This window comes from Diadema setosum, chromosome 22 (assembly GCF_964275005.1).
Source record: "Diadema setosum chromosome 22, eeDiaSeto1, whole genome shotgun sequence".
NCBI classification, from domain to species: domain Eukaryota; kingdom Metazoa; phylum Echinodermata; class Echinoidea; order Diadematoida; family Diadematidae; genus Diadema; species Diadema setosum.
In genome coordinates this window covers 19,925,314-19,934,726 of record NC_092706.1, presented here as the reverse complement: position 1 = coordinate 19,934,726, position 9,413 = coordinate 19,925,314, and the positions used below count along the sequence as shown (strand labels likewise).

General features: G+C 36.2%; 1 pseudogene; it reads right to left on the bottom strand.

The window, feature by feature from the left end:
- Positions 1 to 303: 303 nt before the first annotated feature.
- Positions 304 to 6,585, bottom strand: LOC140245188 (uncharacterized; annotated as a pseudogene).
- Positions 6,586 to 9,413: the final 2,828 nt, after the last annotated feature.

Here is a 9,413-nt window from a genome sequence, read left to right as displayed (position 1 = left end):
CTAGGAACAGTAATTTCACTTTCCTCTCCACAACACAAAAGAAACACAATCTATTTAATACCAAAAACCAAGACATGAAAATATTGAGGGATAACTGAACTACAACGCCCAAGATTCCCTAAAGAAGCCTAATAATCGGTGATAGGTAGTTAGGCAATGCATGCATACAACATACATTACTTTCAGAGTTATAGGAATAACAAGCTTGTCTACAATTCAAAGTGCAACATTAACGCTTCTACTGCATATCTAAAAATGTTTGTCAAAGTTTCGTTAGTGTCTCAAGCACAACTTAATGATACATTACATTTTCCTCGCTTTATCTACCTTCGCATACAGTGGGGCTTTGTAGGTATCAGTCTCATTATCAGGTTCTACTTGATAATACAAGACCTCTTCAGAGGACATCGCTGTTGAAGAACTTACGTTGAAAGAGGGCCCAGTATCTTTTCTTTCGGAGGAAACCGTGAGCTGCGAAGAGCGACCGGCAGATGATGTGTCACGATTGCCTCTTCGTGGTCTGTCATCGTCAGAGTCGTGATTGACATGTTCGTCTTTGCTCTCTTTACAGATATCAGATTCTCTAGCCTGGACAAATTCGACAGAGTTACATGACTTGGCGTATTCGCTTAGCAGTGCCTTGCTCACATCACCAGGTGTGCCTCGCTGGAGATCTGCGTAGTGAATATTCACATTCTGTGTGTGAGTGCAAACGCCGTCGTACTTAAAGTCGAAGTTTAGCGAATTGTAATAACTTTCGTCAAACAAACATGCTCTCCCGCAGGGTTTAGAGGCACCGTTCGTCATCCTGCGATCTTTAGCCTGATATTCACGGTCAAGGAAACAGTCGTATTGACATGGCGATGCTTCATGTAGGCTATGATATTCGTGAGGAGACGGACGAGAAGCTATCTCTAGCCCAGCATGTTGAAAGTTCATCTTGTGTACTTCCGCACTGTCTTGGGAGATGTGACATGGCTGCACCTGATGAGTAGAACAAGATCCAAGACTGTTGCCTGGATGGTCAGGGAAATATCGACTCACTGTGCCAGAGTCAGCACTGGCAGGATTCAATGAGATACCGCGATCAGTCTCCCTCGTATGCTGCAGCTGCCCGTCATTCGAGTGGTCATTTGCCTGGTTTGAAGCTTCTGGAAGTCTGTGCCTTCTGATGAAATCAAAGAGAAGAAAGTTGACATCGAATAATCAAAATAAATGACATGAATTAAAATTAAAAAAGTGTTGAAGCGTTTTGCTTTTCTAGCAAATGTATCACATGATATCATTTTTTTAGTAATAGCTTGGGATGAGCTACAACCTGTTATTGGAATGTCAATGCACGTACACAAATCTGCAGAAGCTAATTATTAGATTCGTTTAGATCGAAACGTCTTTAATAGGTTTAATATATTCTATGGCCAATATTATTGACCTTATAATGAATGTACCGTGTGATTGATATTTCGATATCTGACGACACACACATCAATTATAATTCATTTGAACCCTTTCCCCAACCTCTTCCCCATCCATGAATACTAAAGTCCGTTTGTAGTATTTTTTATTTTTTTGCTTTTGGTTTCGATTGTGTTTTTTTTTCTTTTTTCTCACCTTTTTTGTAGGTGCATGCACCAAGCAGTGGACAGTACTAAGAGTGCTACAATGACACAAAGGAGGATGCCCAGGGTGTACCCAATAACTCTCATCTGATGATCTGATGGAGAAATATACCACACATTTATCATTTTCAGGCATAAAGCACGAAACAATCAACTTGAAAGCGTTAGACAACTTCATCATTCTCTGTATTTCATAAATAAAGGTAATACGTTTCTAAACAGATCAAAAGCTGTATTAAATATACCGTGTCAGGTTGATGATTTCAAACGATATGTCTTTCCTTTGCTTTGTGCTGGCTAGAGTGTACGTCAGTTCTCACTCCTCTGAGTAAATCCTATGAGTTTTATTTGTTTGCCACCTCAAAAATGCCACATTCATCATGCTATCATCACTGAAAGCGTCTTACACTCGTGATATATATATATATATATATATATATATATATATATAAAGGATGAGTTTATTCGAATAAACTCATTCTTTATTGCCAAAAAATGCATTACCAGTTTATTTCTTCATTTATTCGTGGAGCCAATACGTGAATTCTCAACATATATATATATATATATATATATATATATATACACCATCCACTCTTGTTTCAAGTTAAAAGTTTATTATTCCTCTACTCTTAATCTTTCTCCTCAATCGCAATTAATCGCAACTTGTTGAAGGTTCTTTAAAAAGCCTTCACAGCAAGATGCCTTTCTACAACATACCGACTCTCACGCAGGACGGGACTGAAGCATTCCAAACTGGAAAGTAAGTTGAGAAACCAGGTAGTCCCAAACACTGTAGTGCCGCTCCGCCTTTAATGACGTAACCTTCTACACAGGTGAGACTTAAGCTGGACCCAAAAATAGTTCTGTCGGAGTCCCAGTAACCATAAGGTACGTGACCAGGATGACCACAGGAGGAGAGTGAGCCTAAAGAAAGGAAGAACAGGTATTATGATAATCATGTAAAAGTGCACACTTTCACTCTTCTGGTGTAGTTTTCTGTGGGATCGTACGTAGTTATTGGTACTGGTAATGTCAATATCAAGAGTTTTACAAACTTTGACTAAAGGCAACGACAGAAAAATTTATCCTGAAAATAGGTGAATAATCAGTTCCAATCATCGATTTTGGTAGTCCTGAACACAGCCGACAATTAGTTGGGGGAAAAGTGATATGGCAGTTAACCGTGTCAAACTTCCCTGAGCTTTAAAGAATGAAAAACATGCTGAGTAGGAGGAGATTCCTTTCCTATAAACATGATGAAAGGGCTACATCTTTATTCCTGTGTAATGTAGATTGTACATGAGCATTATCATAATTTTATCTGGCTCAGTCTTATCCTACATTTGCATTTCTCTCCTACCACAAGAACATCAAAATGAAAATACATCTCTAAAGCAATATGGTGTTTGTAATCTCATAAGCGTAATTTATTCAACTGAACTGCAGAAATCGATTAACTAGTCTTGTGTTTCCTTGTATTATTCTGAGTACAATGTATTTCAAATTCTTCTGGGCTCATTTTGAGACCAATACTATTATTTCTGAGCAATTAATTCCTCATGTTGCTAATAGAGTGTTGATGCCGACAAACTTAACAACATGAAATTCCAGTTATATTATGAGGAAACATAAGTATGATAATTTCTGAGAAAAAAAAAAACAACAACAACCCGAGTCTGACATTCCAATGCCAGAATTCTGAAGTCTGCGAGTGTTCTATTATTCGACACATTTTGTTTGTAATAACAGTTAGCATTATTTTGTTTGTAATCTCATTATCAACTGACTGCATTTCAACATTTGGGCTTATGTATTCCCAAGACTTGATATTTCTGGTTGATGTCTTCTATGGATTTTTTTTTTTTCAAATGGGATACTACTATTGCATGGCAATGGCATACCTGTGCTCCTGTGGCGTTTGTTTTTTTTTTTTTTTTATATTAACTCACGTGTGCATGCAATGGATACCCGTTATTGTTCAAGCTTTATCTCACCTTTGCATTTCAGTCTGACAGCCTGTTTGACAGAACACGTTCTCGTTGCAAGAGAACAGTCCATTAAACGTCGTTTTCCTGTGAAAGGATATTGTAAGACCCATTTACTAGGGACTGTAAAGAACCACAGATCATTAACATCGTTCTATGATTATCAAGAGGACCTCGACTGGAGAGAAAATTGTGCTGACACTTTCTTCAGTGTTTCCCCTTTTTTAAATCCTACCTAAGCATACAGATTTACTGTCTTTTTTAAACCAAAATTCCCTTCATTCTAGGATAAAAACTTACGGATTTAAAGTCCTCTTCTCCGACAAATGATGGGTATGAGCCAATGTCTGACTCTAACTAGTTTGATGAAGCAAACCACGAGAAGTTGTTAGTGTTAATTTGTATCAAGTTCCATGTTAATAAAAAACATTGGAAGTTTTCTCATGGAAGAAAGATCATCTAAGTTTAATGGTGGGAGTGAAATGAGCTATCTGTATTTTCATGTGCGTGATGTTTGCTTCTACACATGATACACAGGCGTTATGATAAATTCCGTTCATAGGGAAAGGCGTGTGCCCTCTCATCAGAAATGACGACATTCTCTCTCTTACACATGATTTAGATCTCCATACCCTCAGCCGTTTCTAAGATCTTCAAGCAAGCACTAATTTCTTTTCGATATCAAAAGTTTATTTTTACAGTTTAGTTTCAATATTGTATACGAACATACCAGTGCAGTAACACTTTAACGGATTTGCACAATAATTCAGTCACCTTCTGGACATGACAGCCATTGATTGTTGTTTGTTCTTGCTGTACTGGGCAAACTTTGAGGTGTAAACTCTTCCGCCGCTGGGAAGCCAAGCTCTCCGCATACCAATACTGCAGCTTTGGTGGTGAAGTTATCGAAGCAGACATATCTGCCTGGTTCAAAGATCACTAAGCCTTCTAGGGGAGAAGGCCCGTCAACCAGCTTCACGGATGGTATTCCTCAAAAAAAAAAAAAAACCAATATTAATGAACAACAAATGTAAGTTGCACTTGTAAAAGATTTACAAATAACAGAAGATTTACGAATTACAAATATCTAATTATTATCCCTATTCTCGGTCTTTCGTTTTTCAAAATACTGAAATCATATTCCTCAATGTGAAGTGCACCACCACAACAACAAACTCACACACACACACGATCTTGACTTTCGAAATAGGCCTAAAATTCAAAGAAAGGCTTGTTTTTTTTTTTATTAATACACGTTTGACGGATGGCACACATTTGTCTAAGCTAATATAACTAAGCCGTTTTCCTGTTTCCACCTTCATTGATGAATAGAAAGGTTTAAATACCAAATTAGTATTTACCCCATATCTATCGAATGTTGCGGTGAATCTCGATACCTTTCACTGGATTAAGTGAAATCAAACATGAAGTATTATAATTCATTATCGTACTACTTATTTTAGGACTATTTCAAGCATTCTTTGCATTTTCACAAAACCCAACATGTGTTTTTCTGTAGGTGAATCGTAACATCACCTCTTACAAAAGATAAGGGTGGGTCATGTTTTTTTTTTCTTTGTCCTCAACATGCCCTTGCCTTACGATTTAGGCCCTATGTACATTGCCTTATGTACGCATTCATTTATTTTCCTAAAAAGATAGTGTTGAAACAAAATATCGTGAAAGATGGCACAAATTTCGTATTAATTTCGTATTTGGATTTAAAACAAATACAACATATACATGTAAACGTCATGGCCACTTACCTTCGTAACACTCCACCCTCATCTTGAAGTTCACTGGGTAGACATATATACCATATATTTAGCTGAATCTTGTGGGTCAGTGATAAAGTAGGGGAACTCTGGATATAATTCCAAATTACAGTCAGAGACGATTTGTTAGCTATTTCATCCAACATATGAAATCCCATCATTTTGTTGTTAATAGATTTCATTTCAGTCAGAATTCGTCGTCCACGAGGCGCCTCTACATGCCAGGAATCACCGTTGACGACGCAGCTCTCGTCACACAGTATCTCGAGCTCTAGTGGCCTCTCCGAACAGCTGAGATTAAAATCTACAGAAGATAAAATGATCAGAAAGAGTTATTTTGCAATTAACTGTCTGAATCATGAATCGGTAATGAGAAAACAAATTGGAAGAATATTGAAGTCATGATGTTCAGTTCAGCAACTTCAGTTCCCAAGAGATGAATATTACAATTCTGTGTTGCTTTTTTTTTTCACACAGTGTAGTCATCCTCTGTTTTATAAGGTCTCAATTCAGAAATTAACGCTACATGTTCAATGTGTAAATGACATCTAGAAATGGCAATAAGAACTTGGTTTCCCAAATCATTCGAATATGATACCAAGCACGGTCAGTGCACAGGCCTATATGTCATTAAAATTCAGATCAGGCTTTCATAGTTTTGGGTAGATCGTCCACTTATGTACACATTCACTCAAGCAAAGGACTTATAATAACCCTATAATGCACTACTGTAAGTACATGTATTGAGAACAATATAGATACTCACGCTTTGTATTGCCTTTGGGCAATGAGAAAATGGTTGGAAAGAAAATGAAAGCAACGAAGAACCAGACTAAGAAAACCATTCTTTCTCAAGTTGATCGTTGTAATTACGAATACTCGATTTTCACGTGGGTATTGAAGACTACGTCTCAAATGTCGAATCCATGTAGAATATCCACATCTATCGCGGAACAGTGAAATAAACTTCGAATAATGGCGTGTAACAAATGTGCAAATGTTGAATTGTAATTGCGATTTCAAGTGGACTCCTTCGTATGATCTCCAGGACGACATAAAGGTAACTGCTGAGGCTACAATAATGTTCGAGTGCGTATGCGAAGACAGATCATGTCTGTCACACCCTGGATAAGTGTGTGAAAACATACAGAATAAATAATTTATTAAGTGCGCTTACTGAAAATTGGTCCAGCAGAATTGCATTACGTTATCTCTCTAGAATTTTCCAAGGCACCTGAAAGGAAGGGAAACAGTGGGACCTATTGTAACCGCTAAAGCACGCTAATCAATCATTCGATTGGTATGAGCAAGATGTCAAGTTGTCTTAATACCTTTTAATCATAACATTATGTTCAGATACTTTCATATGGCCTACCGCTGTTTCTGTTAGTCATCCACAAGAGTGATAAATATCATAATCGTCGCTAATCATCGTTAGACCCAGTTTTGAAAAAGCACGTATCACATAATCACCTGATTCCCCTTCCACTCACTCATCCCCAAGCTATCACTACGAGTACACGATAAATGAGAATTGACTTGTATGCTTTCATGATATAATAACCACGACTTTGTTCAATCGTTTTTACTTAAAATTAAATGCTTGAAATTCTACATGTTGCAAAGATATGATTTTTATTTATGCTAGATGGATTTGTATTCGCTGTGCTGTCGAAGTACGAAGCAATGTGTCACTGAAAACTGCCGTGTAAAGTGGCTAATACTAGTAGTTGGCGCAATTCTGAAGAGTTGTTGATAATCAATGATAATTTATTAACGTTTCGTTTATGTGTTGTTGGACAGTCTGCATGATGATGTAAACGAGGAAAAGAAGTTTGCGGCAACGTCATGTCCATGTTATCCTGGAAAGGTTGTTGATTTGCGAGAGAGGAATCTTCAGAGAGAAAGGTGCAGGAAGGAAGCAACATAGGGAGAGTGTCGAGGAAGGCAAATACATTATATAGTGTCAGTCGAAAGGCAGTGGTCAGCTGGAAGTTTAGGTTGCTTTAATGGTGATGGGAGAATAGGAGACGCGGACGATTGTAGGCCTTTTTGTCTTTTCTTTGTCTTCTCTTCCAATTTTTTTTTTCCTTTACTGGAATCCTTTTATTAGGACGACACTCATATTTATTATTATTACTCAGAAATTTAATTTGATAATTTGCTAATTGGTTGAATAGTAGAAAGATGATATTCTCTAGTGGATTTGCTGTTGATTCGTAGGCTAATTGAATAAGTGATGTAGAAAAGGGATTTCTCTTATCCAGAATATATGATGACCACAGAAACACAATAGGAAAATAAAATCAGAATCAACAGTCTTCTGGACTAAACCTGAGAATATACTGTTAAGGCTTGGAGCTTCTTATATCTGATTATAGTCTCAATTGCAGTAATCATTTGAGAATCACTTGCTTGTTTGGGTGTGCTTGTGGGCGTGTGTGTGTGTGTAAGGTATTGCTATGAAAGGGTATACTGTATCTTAAAGCGTGTTTTTAAGCATAATGTGTATTTCAGTGTAACGTATTGGTTGAGATTTTTCGAGTAATATACTGATTATGAGGTATAATATACTAATATTACCTTACAATAATTAATGTGTACTTCATGAGAAAGAAGTGTTCAAATTAATCAATTGCAAAAACATTTTACTTCTCATTCTTATAAAATTAAAATCATACACGGTCGCATTATATTTTGTTTTTATTATTAATCCAATGGATCAAATTTCCAAATTGATAGTATAACGTATTTGTGTTCAATTAACTTCCTCCAACTTCTTCGCAAAACCTTATTTTACTGTAAATGGGTCCATTCCTGTTCATTTTCAAGAAGTTTTCGTTTTTGAAAGGCATGAATTACCATTAAACTGCTGCAAATGAAACAAAAACCCAGCATTAGGGTTTCAAAATAGTTCTAAAATATGGTTAGGGATAGGAACAACCATTGTAAAAATTTTGGTCAGTGTAATTAATGTAAAGTACTTTTGAATATACAAAATGTGAACAATAGTTATGACAAAAATGTTTCTGGACTTAAAACGTCCACACTTATGGTTAACTGAGAAAAATAATTCTTCCCCTCTAATTTTAGGCTTCACTGCAAATTGGTTACATGATAGGATGTCCTGTGATACAAAAGACTTACACATACGCATATGTGATATCTCGAACATATTTTTAAATCACTGTTCCCAATGGTAAACAGTACCTTTAATGTGGCTAAAAGACCAATTGAAATACCATATATGTATGGTTTGTAAGGGAATTTCAAATTACAAGCCCTAACAGTCCCCTTCATTCCAGCAGTTTTCTTGTCGTGACAGTCACCGTATATTTGTATTTCCATTCACAATATTTCTTTAATTACAATGTTGCATTTTGAGTTTGTGTAATCATCTAACTGTCTCACTGAAATAATTATTATAAAAAATACTTGAAATAGATGAAAATTGTATATTAACTGATATATGCACAACGTATATATATGCAGGGTTCGATATTAACCGTGTCAAAAAGGCCAGGGACCACTAGGAATTAGTTCCGCTCTACCAAATTGAATATATATTGGGGCCCCGATCGATAACTGAAATTAAAAATGGATTGTAACTTTTGTTTTTATTTCGGCCACTTTTTTGGGGGGTGCATTAGAAAAAGAGTAATCAAATTTTAATGAAATAGATCATAAAATTATACACGCACACACACAAACACACAAATTATACGTGAGAGAAAGGATGAGACAATAGACGTAGCTCGAATCCTCAAGCTACGTCTATCGTCTCATGCTTTCTCTCACCTACACACTACTACGGGGTTTAACAACTGAAAACACACCTTTCACACTATATATATGTATATATATATATATATATATATATATATATATATATTATATATATATATTTATATCTATACTTATATCTAAATGAACATTGATCTTGAAAGCTTAAGTGTTGGCTTCACAAAAAAAAATAAAAAGTGGAATGCCCAATGTTTATCTGACTCTCATTTTTGGCGTCTCTCAACTTC